This window comes from Aegilops tauschii, chromosome 2 (genome assembly GCF_002575655.3).
Source record: "Aegilops tauschii subsp. strangulata cultivar AL8/78 chromosome 2, Aet v6.0, whole genome shotgun sequence".
NCBI classification, from domain to species: Eukaryota; Viridiplantae; Streptophyta; class Magnoliopsida; order Poales; family Poaceae; genus Aegilops; species Aegilops tauschii.
In genome coordinates, this window is record NC_053036.3 from 126,767,680 (window position 1) to 126,787,134 (window position 19,455).

A 19,455-nucleotide genomic window follows, 5' to 3' on the forward strand; every position below is an offset into this window, starting at 1 on the left:
TTAATCATCTTGATCTATCTCTATAGATCTTGATGCCTAATATATAAGCAGCTTCACCGAGGTCTCTCATTGAAAAATTCTTATTCAAGTATCCTTTTATCCTATAAAGAAATTCAGTATCATTTCCGATCAACAATATGTCATCCACATATAATATCAGAAATGCTACAGAGCTCCCACTCACTTTCTTGTAAATACAGGCTTCTCCAAAAGTCTGTATAAAACCATATGCTTTGATCACACTATCAAAAGCGTATATTCCAACTCCGAGAGGCTTGCACCAGTCCATAAATGGATCGATGGAGCTTGCACATTTTGTTAGCACCTTTTGGATCGACAAAACCTTCTGGTTGCATCATATACAACTCTTCTTTAAGATATCCATTAACGAATGCAAATTTGACATCCATTTGCCAAATTTCATAATTATAAAATGCGGCAATTGCTAACATGATTCGGACGGACTTAAGCATCACTACGGGTGAGAAGGTCTCATCGTAGTCAACTCCTTGAACTTGTCGAAAACCTTTCGCAACAAGTCGAGCTTTGTAGACAGTAATATTACCGTCAGCGTCAGTCTTCTTCTTGAAGATCCATTTATTCTCTATGGCTTGCCAATCATCGGGCAAGTCAACCAAAGTCCATACTTTGTTCTCATACATGGATCCCATCTCAGATTTCATGGCCTCAATCCATTTCGCGGAATCTGGGCTCATCATCGCTTCCTCATAGTTCGTAGGTTCGTCATCGTCAAGTATTTAGATAGTGCCCTATTTAACGTGAATGCAGCCGTCTCTAGAGCATAACCCCAAAACGATAGCGGTAAATCAGTAAGAGACATCATAGATCGCACCATATCTAATAAAAACGATTACGACGTTCGGACACACCATTACGCTGTGGTGTTCCTGGTGGCGTGAGTTGCGAAACTATTCTGCATTGTTTCAAATGCAGACCAAACTCGTAACTCAAATATTCTCCTCCACGATCAGATCGTAGAAACTTTATTTTCTTGTTACAATGATTTTCCACTTCACTCTGAAATTCTTTGAACTTTTCAAATGTTTCAGACTTATGTTTCATCAAGTAGATATACCCATATCTGCTCAAATCATCTGTGAAGGTCAGAAAATAACGATACCCGCCGCATACATCAGTATGTATTATTTCCAACAAGCATCAAGTGATTCATAATCAAGTGATTCCAAAAGCCCATCAGCATGGAGTTTCTTCATGCGCTTTACACCAATATGACCTAAACGGCAGTGCCACAAATAAGTTGCACTATCATTATTAAACTTATATCTTTTGGCTTCAATACTATGAATATGTGTATCACTACTATCAAGATTTAGTAAAAATAGACCACTCATCAAGGGTGCATGACCATAAAAGATATTACTCATATAAATAGAACAACCACTATTCTCTGATTTAAATGAATAACCGTCTCGCATCAAACAAGATCCAGATATAATGTTCGTGCTTAACGCTGGCACCAAATAACAATTATTCAGGTCTAAAACTAATCCCGAAGGTAGATGTAGATGTAGCGTGCCGACAACGATCATATCGACTTTGGAACCATTTCCCACGCGCATCGTCACCTCGTCCTTAGCCAATCTTCGCTTAGTTCATAGCCCCTGTTTCGAGTTGCAAATATTAGCAACAGAACCAGTATGAAATACCCAGGCGCTACTGCGAGCATTAGTAATGTACACATCAATAACATGTATATCAAATATACCTTTCACTTTGCCATCCTTCTTCTCCGCCAAATACTTGGGGCAGTTCTGCTTCCGGTGACCAGTCCCTTTGCTGTAGAAGCACTCAGTCTCAGGCTTAGGTCCAGACGTGGGCTTCTTCCCTTGAGCAGCAACTTGTTTGTCGTTCTTCTTGAAGTTCTCCTTCTTTCCTTTGCCCTTCTTCTTGAAACTAGTGGTCTTATTGACAATCAACACTTGATGCTCCTTCTTGATTTCTACCTCCGCAGCCTTTAGCATTGCGAAGAGCTCGGGAATCGTCTTATCCATCCCTTGCATATTATAGTTCATCATGAAGCTCTTGTAGCTTGGTGGCAGTGATTGAGGAACTCTGTCAGTGACACTATCAACTGGAAGATTAACTCCCAGCTGAGTCAACTGATTGTGGTACCTAGACATTCTGAGTATATGCTCACTGACAGAACTATTCCCCTCCATTTTGCAGCTATAGAACTTATTAGAGACTTCATATATCTCAATCCGGGCATTTGATTGAAATATTAACTTCAACTCCTGAACATCTCATATGCTCCATGACGTTCAAAACGTCGTTGAAGTCCCGGTTCTAAGCCGTAAAGCATGGCACACTGAACTATCGAGTAGTCATCAGCTTTGCTCTGCCAGACGTTCATAACATCTGGCGTTGCTCCTGCAGCGGGTTTGGCACCTAGCGGTGCTTCCAGGATGTAATTCTTCTGTGTAGCAATGAGGATAATCCTCAAGTTACGGGCCTAGTCCGTGTAATTGCTACCATCATCTTTCAACTTAGCTTTCTCTAGGAACGCATTAAAATTCAACGGAACAACAGCACGGGCCATTTATCTACAACAACATAGACATGAAAAATACTATCAGGTACTAAGTTCATGGTAAATTAAAGTTCAATTAATCATATTACTTAAGAACTCCCACTTAGATAGAAATCCCTCTAATCATCTAAGTGATCGCGTTATCCACATCAACTAAACCATGTCCGATCATCATGTGAGATGGAGTAGTTTTCAATGGTGAACATCACTATGTTGATCATATCTGCTATATGATTCACGCTCGACCTTTCGGTCTCAGTGTTCCGAGGCTATATCTGCATATGCTAGGCTCGTCAAGTTTAACCCGAGTATTCTGCATGTGCAAAACTGGCTTGCACCCATTGTATGTGAACGTAGAGCTTATCACCCGATCATCATGTGGTGTCTCAGCACGACGAACTGTAGCAATGGTGCATACTCAGGGAGAATACTTATACCTTGAAATTTAGTGAGAGATCATCTTATAATGCTACTGCCGTACTAAGCAAAACAAGATGCATAAAGGATAAACATCACTTGCAATCAATATAAGTGATATGATACGAACATCATCATCTTGTGCCTTCGATCTCCATCTCCAAAGCACCGTCATGATCACCATCGTCACCGGCTTGACACCTTGATCTCCATCGAAGCATCGTTGTCGTCTCGCCAACTATTGCTTCTACGACTATCGCTACAGCTTAGTGATAAAGTAAAGCAATTACATGGCGATTGCATTTCATACAATAAAGTGACAACCATATGGCTCCTGCCAGTTGCCGATAACTGTGTTACAAAACATGATCATCTCATACAACAATTTATATAATCACGTCTTGACCATATCACATCACAACATGCCGTCCAAAAACAAGTTAGACGTCCTCTACTTTGTTGTTGCAAGTTTTACGTGGCTACTACGGGCTTAGCAAGAACCGTTCTTACCTACGCATCAAAACCACAACGATTTTTCGTCAAGTTTGCTGTTTTAACCTTCAACAAGGACCGGGCGTAGTCACACTCGATTCAACTAAAGTTGGAGAAACAGACACCCACTAGCCACCTATGTGCGAAGCACGGCTGTAGAACCTGTCTCATGAACGCGGTCATGTAATGTCGGTCTGGGCCGCTTCACCCAACAGTACCGCCAAATCAAAGTATGACATGTTGGTAAGCAGTATGACTATTATCGCCCAGAACTCTTTGTGTTCTACTCGTGCATATAACATCTAAGCATAGGTCTGGCTCGGATGCCACTGTTGGGGAACATAGTATTTCAAAAAAATTCCTACGATCATGCAAGATCTATCTAGGAGAAGCATAGCAACGAGCGGGGAGAGTGTGTCCACGTACCCTCGTAGACCGAAAGCGGAAGCGTTAAGTAACGCGGTTGATGTAGTCGAACGTCTTCGCGACCCAACCGATCAAGTACCGAACGCACGGCACCTCCGTGATCTGCACACGTTCAGCTCGGTGACGTCCCTCGAACTCCTAGATCCAGCTGAGGTCGAGGGAGAGTTTCGTTAGCACGACGGTGATACGTCTCCAACATATCTATAATTTTTGATTGTTCCATGCTATTATATTATCTGTTTTGGATGTTCAATGGGCTTTATTATACACTTTTATATTATTTTTGGGACTAACCTATTAACTGGAGGCCCAGCCCAAATTGCTGTTTTTTTGCCTATTTCAGTGTTTCGCCGAAAAAGAAAATCAAACGGAGTCCAAACGGAATGAAACCTTCGGGAGCGTGATTTTTGGAACAAACGTGATCCAGAGGACTTGGAGTGGACGTCAAGCAACCAACGAGGAGGCCACGAGGCAGGGGGCGCACCTAGCCCCCTGGGCGCACCCTCCACCCTCATGGGCCCCTCGTGGCTCCACCGACCTACTTCTTCCTCCTATATATACCTACGTACCCCGAAACCATCGAGGGGCACCACGAAAACCTAATTCCACCACCGCAACCATCTGTACCCGTGAGATCCCATCTTGGGGCCTTTTCCGGTGCTCCACCGGAGGGGGCATTGATCATGGAGGGCTTCTACATCAACACCATAGCCTCTCCGATGATGTGTGAGTTATTTACCTCAGACCTTCGGGTCCATAGTTATTAGCTAGATGGCTTCTTCTCTCTCTTTGGATCTCAATACAAAGTTCTCCTTGATTCTCTTGGAGATCTATTCGATGTAATCTTCTTTTGCGGTGTGTTTGTCGAGATCCGATGATTTGTGGGTTCATGATGAAGATTATCTATGAACAATATTTGAATCTTCTCTGAATTCTTTTATGTATGATTGGTTATCTTTGCAAGTCTCTTCGAATTATCAGTTTGGTTTGTCCTACTAGATTGATCTTTCTTGCATTGGGAGAAGTGCTTAGCTTTGGGTTCAATCTTGCGGTGCTCGATCCCAGTGACAGTAGGGGAAAAGACACATATTGTATTGCTGCCATCGAGGATAAAAGATGGGGTTTATATCATATTGCATGAGTTTATCCCTCTACATCATGTCATCTTGCTTAAAGCGTTACTCCATTCTTATGAACTTACTACTCTAGATGGATGCTGGATAGCGGTCGATGTGTGGAGTAATAGTAGTAGATGCAGGCAGGAGTCGGTCTACTTGTCACGGACGTGATGCCCATATACATGATCATACCTAGATATTCTCATAACTATGCTCAGTTCTATCAATTGCTCGACAGTAATTTGTTTACCCACCGTAAATACTTATGCTATCTTGAGAGAAGCCACTAGTGAAACCTATAGCCCCCGGGTCTATTTTCCATCATATTAATCTCCCGTCAACGAGTTATTTCTGGCGCCGTTTATGTTGCAATCTTTACTTTTAATCTTTATCATAAATATACCAAAAATAATATCTTATCATCTCTATCAGATCTCACTTTTGCAAGTGGCCGTGACAACCCCTTTATCGCGTTGGTTGCAAGGTTCTTATTTGTTTGTGTAGGTACGAGGGACCTGAGTGTGGCCTCCTACTGGATTGATACCTTAGTTCTCAAAAACTGAGGGAAATACTTACGCTACTTTGCTGCATCACCCTTTCCTCTTCAAGGGAAAACCAACGCAGTGCTCAAGAGGTAGCAAGAAGGATTTCTGGTGCCGTTGCCGGGGAGTCTACGCGCAAGTCAAGACATACCAAGTACCCATCACCAACTCTTATCCCTCGCATTACATTATTTGCCATTTGCCTCTCGTTTTCCTCTCCCCCACTTCACCCTTGCCGTTTTATTCGCCCTCTTTTCTGTTCGCCTCTTTTTCGCTTGCCTCTTGTTGCTTGTTGCCCTTGTGGCCCTGCCTAGATTTGGTGATCTTCACCTTAAAAGGTTGGAAGAGATTGAAAGCAATGTCAGAAGCTTTATGACTTTACAATTTGAGCATAATAATTTCTTTAGAAATGATCTCAAGGAACAAAAAGGCTTTACGGAGTACATGAATAAAGAACTTGATGACATTTCTAAGGAATTTTATGGATTGAAATCTCAGATTGCTCATCTTGAAAAATTAATAGCTGAAATTTCGGATAAGCAGGCCACCCTAGTTAATAAGATGGCCGCCAAAACCGGAAAGTTTTTATGATAATAAAGATGAAGATCTAAAAGTTATTGATGTGTCCCCTATTAAATCCTTGTTTTGCAATATTAATCTTGATGGGACTGGAGATAAGTCAACTTTAGTTAGAAGGCGTCCCAAAAATTCGGAGTTTTTAGATCTTGATGCTAAAATTGGTAAAAGTGGGATTGAAGAGCTCAAAACTTTAGATAGCAATGAACCCACTATCTTGGATTTCAAGGAATTTAATTATGATAATTGTTCTTTAATAGATTGTATTTCCTTGTTGCAATCCGTGCTAAATTCTCCGCATGCTTATAGTCAAAATAAAGCTTTTACTAAACATATTGTTGATGCTTTGAAGCAATCTTATGAAGAAAAACTTGAGTTGGAAGTTTCTATCCCTAGAAAACTTTATGATGAATGGGAACCTACAATTAAAATTAAAATTAAAGATCATGAATGCTATGCTTTGTGTGAGTTGGGTGCTAGTGTTTCCACGATCCCAAAAACTTTGTGTGATTTGTTAGGTTTCCGTGAATTTGATGATTGTTCTTTAAACTTGCACCTTGCGGATTCCACCATTAAGAAACCTATGGGAATAACTAATGATGTTCTTATTGTTGCAAATAGGAATTATGTGCCCGTAGATTTCATTGTTCTTGATATAGATTGCAATCCTTCATGTCCTATTATTCTTGGTAGACCTTTCCTTAGAACAATTGGTGCAATCATTGATATGAAGGAAGGGAATATTAGATTCCAATTTCCGTTAAGGAAAGGCATCGAACACTTCCCTAGAAAGAAAATTAAATTACCATATGAATCTATTATGAGAGCCACCTATGGATTGCCTACCAAAGATGGTAATACCTAGATCTATCTTCGGTTTTATGCCCAGCTAGGGGTGTCAAACGATAGCGCTTGTTGGGAGGCAACCCAATTTTATTTCAGTTTTTGCTTTTTGGTTCTGTTTAGGAATAAATAATCCATCTAGCTTCTGTTTAGATGTGGTTTTGTGTTTTAATTAGTGTTTGTGCCAAGTAGAACCTTTGGGAAGACTTGGGGAAATTCTTTGCGATCTTGCTGTAAAAACAGAAACTTTAGCGCTCACGAGATTAGCTACAACTTTTTATTGGAGAGCGATATTTAGTTGATTCTTTTTGCATATGATTAATAGATAAATTTCTCACGTCCAGCAGTCTATTTTAGAATTTTTGGAGTTCCAGAAGTTTGCTTTAGTTACAGATTACTACAGACTGTTCTGTTTTTGACAGATTCTGTTTTTTGTGTGTTGTTTGCTTATTTTAATGAATCTATGGCTAGTAATGGAGTTTATGAACCATAGAAAAGTTGGAATACATTAGATTTAACGCCAATATAAATAAATAATGAGTTCATTACAGTACCTTGAAGTGGTGTTTTGTTTTCTTTCGCTAACGGAGCTCACGAGATTTTCTGTTAAGTTTTGTGTTGTGAAGTTTTCAAGTTTTGGGTAAAGCTTTGATGTATTATAGAACAAGGATTGGCAAGAGCCTAAGCTTGGGGATGCCCAAGGCACCCCAAGGTAAAATTCAAGGACAACCAAAAGCCTAAGCTTGGGGATGCCCCGGAAGGCATCCCCTCTTTCGTCTTCGTCTATCCGTAACTTTACTTGGGGCTATATTTTTATTCATCACATGATATGTGTTTTGCTTGGAGCGTCTTGTATGATTTGAGTCTTTAATTTTTAGTTTGTCACCATGATCCTCGCTGTACACACCTTTTGAGAGAGACACACATGATTCAGAATTTCTTAGAATACTCTATGTGCTTCACTTATATCTTTTGAGCTATATAGTTTTTGCTCTAGTGCTTCACTTATATCTTTTAGAGCACGGTGGTGGTTTTATTTTATAGAAATTATTGATCTCTCATGCTTCACTTATATTATTTTGAGAGTCTTAAACAACATGGTAATTTGCTGTAATTGTGAGATAGGCATCCAAGATGAGCATAATAAAAACTTCCATATTGAGTTCATTGAATATCATGAGAAGTTTGATACTTGATAAGTGTTTTGAGATATAAAGATGGTAATATTAGAGTGTGCTAGTTGAGTAATTGTGAAATTGAGAAATACTTGTGTTAAGGTTGGCAAGTCCCGTAGCATGCACGTATGGTAAAAGTTGTGTGACAATTTTGACACATAAGGTGTTCTTTTATTGCTTTCCTTATGAGTGGCGGTCGGGGACGAGCGATGGTCTTTTCCTACCAATCTATCCCTCTAGGGGCATGCGTAGTAGTACTTTGCTTCGAGGGCTAATAAACTTTTGCAATAAGTATATGAGTTCTTTATGACTAATGTGAGTCCATGGATTATACGCACTCTCAACCTTCCACAATTTTCTAGCCTCTATGGTACCGTGCATTGCCCTTTCTCGCCTTGAGAGTTGGTGCAAACTTCACCGGTGCATCCAAACCCCGTGATATGATACTCTCTATCACACATAAACCTCGTTATATCTTCCTCAAAACAGCCACCATACCTACCTATCATGGCATTCCCATAGCCATTCCGAGATATATTGCCATGCAACTTTCCACCGTTCCGTTTATTATGACACGCTCCATCATTGTCATATTGCTTTGCATGATCATGTAGTTGACATCGTAATTGTGGCAAAGCCACCATTCATAATTTTTCATACATGTCACTCTTGATTCATATCCCGGTACATCGCCGGAGGCATTCACATAGAGTCATATTTTGTTCTAAGTATTGAGTTGTAATTCTTGAGTTGTAAGTAATAAAAGTCACATAGAGTCATATTTTGTTCTAAGTATTGAGTTGTAATTCTTGAGTTGTAAGTAAAAAAAGTGTGATGATCATCATTATTAGAGCATTGTCCCATGTGAGGAAAGGATGATGGAGACTATGATTCCCCCACAAGTCGGGATGAGATTCCGGACTAGATAAAGAAAGAGGCCAAAAAAAGAGAAGGCCCAAGAAAAAAAAGAAAAAAAAGAAAAAAATGAATGACAGAAAAAGAGAGAAGGGACAATGTTACTATCCTTTTTCCACACTTGTACTTCAAAGTAGCACCGTAATCTTCATGATAGAGGGTCTCCTATGTTGTCACTTTCATATACTAGTGGGAATTTTTCATTATAGAACTTGGCTTGTATATTCCAATGACGGGCTTCTTCAAAATGCCCTAGGTCTTCGTGAGCAAGCAAGTTGGATGCACATCCACTTAGTTTCTTTTGTTGAGCTTTCATATATTTATAGCTCTAGTGCATCCGTTGCATGGCAATCCCTACTCCTCTCATTGACATCAATTGATGGGCATCTCCATAGCCTATTGATTAGCCACGTCAATGTGAGACTTTCTACCTTTTTGTCTTCTCACATAACCCCCATCATTATACTTTATTCCACCCACAGTGTTATATCCATGGCTTGCGCTCATGTATTGCGTAAGGGTTGAAAAGGCTGAAGCACGTTAAAACGTATAAACCAATTGCTCGGCTTGTCATCGGGGTTATGCATGATGAGAACGTTTTGTGTGACGAAATTGAAGCATGGCCTAACTATATGATTTTGTAGGGATAAGCTTTCTTTGGCTATGTTATTTTGATAAGACATAATTGCTTGGTTAGCATTTTTGAAGTATTATTGTTTTTACGTCAACATTAAACTTTTATCTTGAATCTTTGGGATCTAAATATTCATGCCACAATAAAAAGAATTACATTGAAAATTATGCTAAGAAGCATTCCACATCAAAAATTATGTTTTTATCATTTACCTACTCGAGGATGAGCATGAATTAAGCTTGGGGATGCTTGATACGTCTCCAACGTATCTATAATTTTTTATTGTTCCATGCTATTATATTATTTGTTTTGGATGTTCAATGGGCTTTATTATACACTTTTATATTATTTTTGGGACTAACCTATTAACCGGAGGCCCAGCCCAAATTGCAGTCTTTTTGCCTATTTCAGTGTTTCGCAGAAAAAGAATATCAAACGGAGTCCAAACGGAATGAAACCTTCGGGAGCGTGATTTTTGGAACAAACGTGATCCAGAGGACTTGGAGTGGACGTCGAGCAACCAACAAGGAGGCCACGAGGCAGGGGGCACGCCTACCCCCTGGACACGCCCTCCACCCTCATGGGCCCCTCGTGGCTCCACCGACCAACTTCTTCCTCCTATATATACCTACGTACCCTGAAACCATAGAGGGGCACCATGAAAACCTAATTCCACCGCCGCAACCTTCTGTACCCATGATATCCCATCTTGGGGCCTTTTCCGGCGCTCCGCTGGAGGGGGCATTGATCACGGAGGGCTTCTACATCAACACCATAGCCTCTCCGATGATGTGTGAGTAGTTTACCTCAGACCTTCAGGTCCATAGTTATTAGCTAGATGGCTTCTTCTCTCTCTTTGGATCTCAATATAAACTTCTCCTCCATTCTCTTGGAGATCTATTCGATGTAATCTTCTTTTGTGGTGTGTTTGTCGAGATCCGATGAATTGTGGGTTTATGATCAAGATTATCTATGAACAATATTTGAATCTTCTCCGAATTCTTTTATGTATGATTGGTTATCTTTGGAAGTCTCTTCAAATTATCAGTTTGGTTTGGCCTACTAGATTGATCTTTCTTGCAATGGGAGAAGTGCTTAGCTTTGGGTTCAATCTTGCGGTGCTCAATCCCAGTGACAGTAGGGGAAACGACACGTATTGTATTGTTGCCATCGAGGATAAAAAGATGGGGTTTATATCATATTGCATGAGTCTATCCCTCTACATCATGTCATCTTGCTTAAAGCGTTACTCCGTTCTTATCAACTTAATACTCTAGATGCATGCTGGATAGCGGTCGATGTGTGGAGTAATAGTAGTAGATGCAGGCAGGAGTCGGTCTACTTGTCACGGACGTGATGCCTATATACATGATCATACCTAGATACCCACCATAAATATTTATGCTATCTTGAGAGAAGCCACTAGTGAAACCTATGGCCCCCGGGTCTATTTTCCATCATATTAATCTCCCGTCAACGAGTTATTTCTGGCTCTTTTTATTTTGCAATGTTTACTTTTAATCTTTATCATAAAAATACCAAAAATAATATCTTATCATCTCTATCAGATCTCACTTTTGCAAGTGGCCGTGACAACCCCTTTATCGCGTTGGTTGCAAGGTTCTTATTTGTTTGTGTAGGTACGAGGGACTTGAGCGTGTCCTCCTACTGGATTGATACCTTGGTTCTCAAAAACTGAGGGAAATACTTACGCTACTTTGCTGCATCACCCTTTCCTCTTCAAGGGAAAACCAACGCAGTGCTGAAGAGGTAGCAGACGGCGTGTTGACGGTGCTGATGAAGTTACCGACGCAGGGCTTTGCCTAAGCACTGCGACAATATGACCGAGGTGGAAATATGTGGAGGGGGCACGGCACACGGCTAAGAATCAACTTGTGTGTCTATGGGGTGCCCCTCTCCCGTACATAAAGGAGGGGAGGAGGGGGCCGGTCGGCCTCATGGTGCGCCCCCAAGGGGGGATTCCTACTCCTACTAGGAGTAGGTTCCCCCCTTTCCTAGTCCAACTAGGAGGGGGAAGGAAGGGGAAGAAGGAAAGGGGGCCGGCCCCCCTCCCCAATTCGGATTAGGCTTGGGGGGGGCGCCCTGTTGGGGAACGCAGTAATTTAAAAAAATATCCTACACACACGCATGATCCCTCTAGGTGATGCATAGCAACAAGAGGGGAGAGTGTTGTCCACGTACCCTCGTAGACCGAAAGCGGAAGCGTTATGACAACGCGGTTGATGTAGTCGTACGTCTTCACAATCCGACCGATCCTAGCACCGAAGGTACGGCACCTCCACGATCTGCACATGTTCAGCTCGGTGACGTCCCACGAACTCTAGATCCAGCTGAGGTTGAGGGAGAGTTTCGTCAGCACGACGGCGTGGTGACGTGATGATGAAGCTACCGGCGCAGGGCTTCGCCTAAGCACGGCAACGATATAACCGAGGTGGAAATCTATGGAGGGGGGCACTGCACACGGCTAAACAATCAACTTTTGTCTATGGGGTGCCCCCTCCCCCGTATATAAAGGAGTGGAGGAGGGGGAGGGCCGGCCCTATCATGGTGCGCCCAAGGGGGGAGTCCTACTCCCGATGGGAGTAGGATTCCCCCTTTCCCTAGTTGGAGTAGGAGAAGGGGGGAGGAGGAGAGAGGGAGAAGGAAAGGGGGGTGCCGCCCCCCCCCTTCCCTAGTCCAATTCAGAACCAAGGGGGAGGGGGCACACGGCATGCCCTGGCCGCCCCTCTCTCTCTCTCCACTATGGCCCATTAAGGTCCAATAAGTCCCCGGGGGGTTCCGGTAACCCCCCGGTACTCCGGTAAATGCCCGAACTCACCCGGAACCATTCCGATGTCCAAACATAGCCTTCCAATATATCGATTTTTATGTCTCGACCATTTAGAGACTCCTCGTCATGTCCGTGATCACATCCGGGACTCCGAACAACCTTCGGTACATCAAAACACATAAACTCATAATACCAATCGTCATCGAACGTTAAGCATGCGGACCCTACGGGTTCGAGAACTATGTAGACATGACCGAGACTCATCTCCGGTCAATAACCAATAGCAGAACCTGGATGCTCATATTGGTTCCTACATATTCTACGAAGATCTTTATCGGTTAAACCACATAACAACATACGTTGTTCCCTTTGTCATCGGTATGTTTCTTGCCCGAGATTCGATCATCTGTATCTCAATACCTAGTTCAATCTCGTTACCGGCAAGTCTCTTTACTCATTCCGTAATGCATCATCCCGCAGTGGTCGGGCATTGCATACATGATAGAACCTATGGGTGAAGCATAGGGAATGACTTTCATTTTCTCTCTATCTTCTGAAGTGGTCGGGCATTGAGTCTAACTCAACTTCACACCTTGTAACACAGACAAGAACCATTTCTTTGCTTGATCCATTTTGAACTTCTTCAAAACTTTATCAAGGTATGTGCTTTGTGAAAGCCCAATTAAGCATCTTTATCTATTTCTATAGATCTTGATGCCTAATATATAAGCAGCTTCACCGAGGTCTTTCATTGAAAAATTCTTATTCAAGTATCCTTTTATGCTATTCAGAAATTCAGTATCATTTCCGATGAACAATATGTCATCCACATATAATATCAGAAATGCTACAGAGCTCCCACTCACTTTCTTGTAAATACAGGCTTCTCCAAAAGTCTATATGAAACCATATGCTTTGATCACAATATCAAAGCGTATATTCCAACTCCGAGAGGCTTGCACCAGTCCATAAATGGATCGCTGGAGCTTGCACACTTTGTTAGCACCTTTTGGATCGACAAAACCTTCTGGTTGCATCATATACAACTCTTCTTTAAGATATCCATTAAGGAATGCAGTTTTGACATCCATTTGCCAAATTTCATAATCATAAAATGCGGCAATTGCTAACATGATTCGGACGGACTTAACCATCGCTACGGGTGAGAAGGTCTCATCATAGTCAACTCCTTGAACTTGTCAAAAACCTTTCACAACAAGTCGAGCTTTGCAGACAGTAACATTACCGTCAGCGTCAGTCTTCTTCTTGAAGATCCATTTATTCTCTATGGCTTGCCGATCATCGGGCAAGTCAACCAAAGTCCACACTTTGTTCTCATACATGGATCCCATCTCAGATTTCATGGCCTTAAGCCATTTCACGGAATCTGGGCTCATCATCACTTCCTCATAGTTCGTAGGTTCGTCATGGTCAAGTAACATGACCTCCAGAATAGGATTACCGTACCACTCTGGTGCGGATCTTACTCTGGTTGACCTACGAGGTTCGGTAGTAACTTGATCAGAAGTTTCATGATCATCATCATTAGCTTCCTCACTTACTGGTGTAGGAATCACTGGAACTAATTTCTGTGATGAACTACTTTCAAATAAGGGAGCAGGTACAGTTACCTCATAAAGTTCTACTTTCCTCCCACTCACTTCTTTCGAGAGAAACTCCTTCTCTAGAAAGGATCCATTCTTAGCAACGAATATCTTGCCTTCGGATCTGTGATAGAAGGTGTACCCAACACTCTCCTTTGGGTATCCTATGAGGACACATTTCTCCGATTTGGGTTCGAGCTTATCAGGTTGAAGCTTTTTCACACAAGCATCGCAGCCCCAAACTTTAAGAAACGACAACTTGGGTTTCTTGCCAAACCACAGTGCATAAGGTGTCGTCTCAATGGATTTAGATGGTGCCCTATTTAACGTGAATACAACCGTCTCTAAAGCATAACCCCAAAACGATAGTGGTAAATCAGTAAGAGACATCATAGATCACACCATATCTAATAAAGTACGATTACGACGTTCGGACACACCATTACGCTGTGGTGTTTCGGGTGGCGTGAGTTGCGAAACTATTCCGCATTGTTTCAAATGAAGACCAAACTCGTAACTCAAATATTCTCCTCCATGATCAGATCGTAGAAACTTTATTTTCTTGTTACGATGAGTTTCCACTTCACTCTGAAATTCTTTGAACTTTTCAAACGATTCAGACTTATGTTTCATCAAGTAGATATACCCATATCTGCTCAAATCATCTGTGAAGGTAAGAAAATAATGATACCCGCCGCAAGCATCAACACTCATCGGACCGCATACATCAGTATGTATTATTTCCAACTAGTCAGTTGCTCGCTCCATTGTTCCAGAGAACGGAGTCTTAGTCATCTTGCCCATGAGGCATGGTTCGCAAGCATCAAGTGATTCCAAAAGCCCATCAGCATGGAGTTTCTTCATGCGCTTTACACCAATATGACCTAAACGGCAGTGCCACAAATAAGTTGCACTATCATTATTAAACTTATATCTTTTGGCTTCAATACTATGAACATGTGTATTACTACTATCAAGATTTAGTAAAAATAGACCACTCAGCAAGGGTGCATGACCATAAAAGATATTACTCATATAAATAGAACAACCATTATTCTCTGATTTAAATGAATAACCGTCTCGCATCAAACAAGATCCAGATATAATGTTCATGCTCAACACTGGCACCAAATAACAATTATTTAGGTCTAAAACTAATCCTGAAGGTAGATGTAGAGGTAGCGTGCCGACGGCGATCACATCGACTTTGGAACCATTTCCCACGCGCATCGTCACCTCGTCCTTAGCCAATCTTTGCTTAATACGTAGCCCCTATTTCGAGTTGCAAATATTAGCAACAGAACCAGTATGAAATACCCAGGCGCTACTGTGAGCATTAGTAAGGTACACATCAATAACATGTATATCAAATATACCTTTCACTTTGCCATCCTTCTTCTTCGCCAAATACTTGGGGCAGTTCCGCTTCCAGTGACCAGTCCCTTTGCAGTAGAAGCACTCAATCTCTGGCTTAGGTCCGGACTTGGGCTTCTTCACTTGAGCAGCAACTTGCTTGCTGTTCTTCTTGAAGTTCCCCTACTTCCCTTTACCCTTTTTCTTGAAACTGGTGGTCTTGTTGACCATCAACACTTAATGCTCTTTCTTGATTTCTACCTCCGCAGCCTTTAGCATCGCGAAGAACTCGGGAATTGTCTTATCCATCCCTTGTGTAAGGGCATATTTATCCCTAAGATGTTTTGGTGATTGATGACAATGCTTTTGCGGACTAATCGTGTGCATTGAGTGTTTTTCAGAGATTCATCCTTTTGGCACGAGACGATTCCCTCCCCTCGGAGCTTGAAGCGAAGACGGTGTAGTCCTTTCGGATTAGTTTGGTGGACTAGTTTCATAGGGATCACCGTACTATCAAGAGGGGGTCCGTTTTGGAAAGGCTAGGGCGGAATCATCACGTACACTTCCTTTGCCCCTCCCTCCGAGCCTTTCCGTTTCGATGATGGGCTCGTTTCTCTTCTCAGTGTGCTCTCTCTGGTCCCGGCGGTAGTACCGCGGGCCGGAGCGGTAGTACCGCTTGGGTGTTACAAGCGGTAGTACCGCTCTGGAGCGGTAGTACCGCCCAGAGCAGTAGTACCGCTGGTAGCCCCCAACTGTGTGCTCACTCTGGTCCCAGCGGTAGTACCGCGTGACGGAGCGGTCGTACCGCTTGGGTGCCACAAGCGGTAGTACCGCTCTGGGAGCAGTAGTACCGCTCCAGAGCAGTAGTACCGCTAGTAGCCCCCAGCCGTAGTACCGCGGTGGTCTCGTGCTAGTACCGCCTCGATTCGAGGGCTCTTTTTCGTGTCGGGTTTTACGGTACTGGCCGCGGCTGTGGGGGGCCGTAGTACCGCTCATATGCGGTAGTACCGCCCTCCCACCGCGGTAGTACCGCTGTGGGCCAAGCGGCAGTACCGCGAGGAGGAGCGGTAGTACCGCTTATAGTGGCAAGCGGTAGTACCGCTGGCACAGCGGTAGTACCGCTCTCTGCGGGGCAGAAGTGGGGGTAATGGTTGGTTTGTTCCCCCCACTATATAAGGGGGTCTTCTTCCCCAAAGTTGACCTATCTCTTCCCCCAAAAGCTCCATTGTTGCTCCAAGCTCCATTTTCGCCCGATCTCTCTCCCTAGCCTATCAAACTTGTTGATTTGCTCGGGATTGGTTGAGAAGGCCACGATCTACACTTCCACCAAGAGAAATTTGATTCCCCCCACTTATCCCTAGCGGATCTTGTTACTCTTGGGTGTTTGAGCAACCTAGACGGTTGAGGTCACCGCGGAGCCATAGTCCATTGTGGTGAAGCTTTGTGGTGTCGTTGGGAGCCTCCAATTAAGTTGCGGAGATCGCCCCAACCTTGTTTGTAAAGGTCCGGTCGCCGCCTTCAAGGGCACCAATAGTGGAATCACGGCATCTCGCATTGTGTGAGGTTGTGAGGAGAATACGGTGGCCCTAGTGGCTTCTTGGGGAGCATTGTGCCTCCACACCGCTCCAACGGAGACGTACTTCCCTTCAAAAGGAAGGAACTTCGGTAACACATCCTCGTCTTCACCGGCTCCACTCTTGGTTATCTCGTTCCTTTACTTTTGCAAGTTTACTCGTGTTATATCTCTTACTTGCTTGCGTGCTTGTTGTCATTGCATCATATAGGTTGTTCACTTAGTTGCATATCTAGACCACCTATTTTGATGCAAAGTTTAATTTGGTAAAGAAAAGCTAAAAATTGTTAGTTGCCTATTCACCCCCCCCCCCTCTAGTCAACTATATCGATCCTTTCACCTTGCATATTATAGTTCATCACGAAGCTCTTGTAGCTTGGTGGCAGTGATTGAAGAACTCTGTCAATGACACTATCATCAGGAAGCACTACAAAAAAAAGACACTTCCGTGATGATACGTGTTTGTCATAGTAGGTCACATTTTCTGTCATGCATGTACATCCATGACAATTTTATGACAGAATCAAGATAGTCATACTTGTGCTGTCGTAGAAGTGTTCCATGACATTACCAAAATTATCATCACGGAAGTGTCCACTTCCATGACGATAAATCGCGCGTCATAGAAGTGCTTTCATCAAGGGTGACTGACACGTGGCATCCACCATAACGGGACACCGTTAAGCTATCGGGTCCGGTTTTGGATCCGATAACCCGTTAACAGCCGGGACCAATGGGGATTTTCCACGTGTAAAATTCTCATTGGCCGGAGGAAACACGTGTTGGCTCAACGTTCGGACAGATGTCATCCACTCATTGGACAGGAGGCGCCTATGATACGTCGACACGTGGCACGGCCCAACAGAAGCCCATTCCGGTGAAAAGGCCGGCCCAGCTAAAGGCCCACCATGTTTTTTCAGACACTAGTGGGCTGGCCCGTTAACAGCCTGCCATGTTTTGGGTCAAATTGAGGCCCATACTAGATCAGGCCCGTTCACAGCCTGCCGCATTTCGGGCCAAATTACGGCCCATATCGGATCAGGCCCGTTAACAGGCCACTGTTCTTTTTGGGCCCATACTAAGACAGGTTTGTATTTCAGCCTGTTAAATGCCCGTTTACTAGTTCGGCCTGATAATAGTTTCGGCCTATTAGCGACCCATGGTGCATATGGGACGTTGTCGGCCCGGTTTAACTTTGGTCCATTTAACGGCCCATGCAGAAACTGGGCTATTTCTTGTCCGAAGTAACATTAGGCCTCTTAACGGCCCGTAGTCTTCGTGGATAAATTTCAGCCCAACTGGCCTATCGGCCTGTTAATGGCCCGTGTAATAGTTGGGTCTAATTACAGCCCGCGTTGAATCCGGCCTGCTTACAACCCATCTGATAATGGCCCGTGACACTTTTAGGCCTATGGACCGTGTAGATACCGGCCTACTTAAAGCCCATAATTTTATTGGGCCAAACAGGCCCGAGATATATTTTGGCCTGTTAACTACTCGTCCTATTTGGGCCAAACATGGGCCTTAGGCAATTTTAGCCTGTATTGGCCCGTGATTTTTTCTCCTCAACGCTAGCCCAATCTAGGTTTTAGCCTGTTAAAAGCCCATGGTATTCTCTAGCCCAGCTGGACAGAACTTTACTCAGCCTGTTAAAGGCGGGAAACAACTGTAGGTTTAGACCTTGTAATGGCCCAAGATGATTATAGGCCTAGGTTTTGGCCCATATGAGTAACGGGCTGGCCTGTAGGCCGACAACACTGAGATTCACTGAACCTTCCAGCCTAAATTATAGCATACCGACCAAGAATAAACCTAGACTATACAACAAAGAAATTACAACATATTACATCCCCTCGGCATCAAAGTTCGGCGCCAGTGATAATAAAGGGCACCCAGACAGCAGATTACATAAACTGGGCAGGTCGCCACCAGTGGAAGTTAATAGGTGGACAAAATAATAGACATAACCGACAGCACTTCAACACAGTTCAAGAAAGGTTAGCCCGGCCCAGGAGCTGCAGCGCAAGCAGCTTAGCTACCTGACGAGACTGCGCTTCTTTAGCGCTCATGTCCACCAACTTAAGCTGCATATCATCAATAAACGTCTTATACTTACGGTTAATCTTGCATAGAGATTGGAGTTCCAGTCGTATTTGAGCGGAATCATGTATTTCTGCTTGAATTTCAGACTGAAGAAGTCGAACAGATTCAGGCGGCGACTTCATCGAGCTTGTGTCACTGAGTAAGTTTGACACTACATCAAGATGTGACTTCATGGTTGTATCCCTACCCTCAATATGTGTTGCCTTCTCCTCTGGAATATGTGTTAGAGGGACAAACAATGGGTTCGTCTCACTATCATTGTGGCAGTTCTTCCTAGCAGCAGTGTTGTCACCCTAAAAGAGAAACAAGTAGGTAGATAAT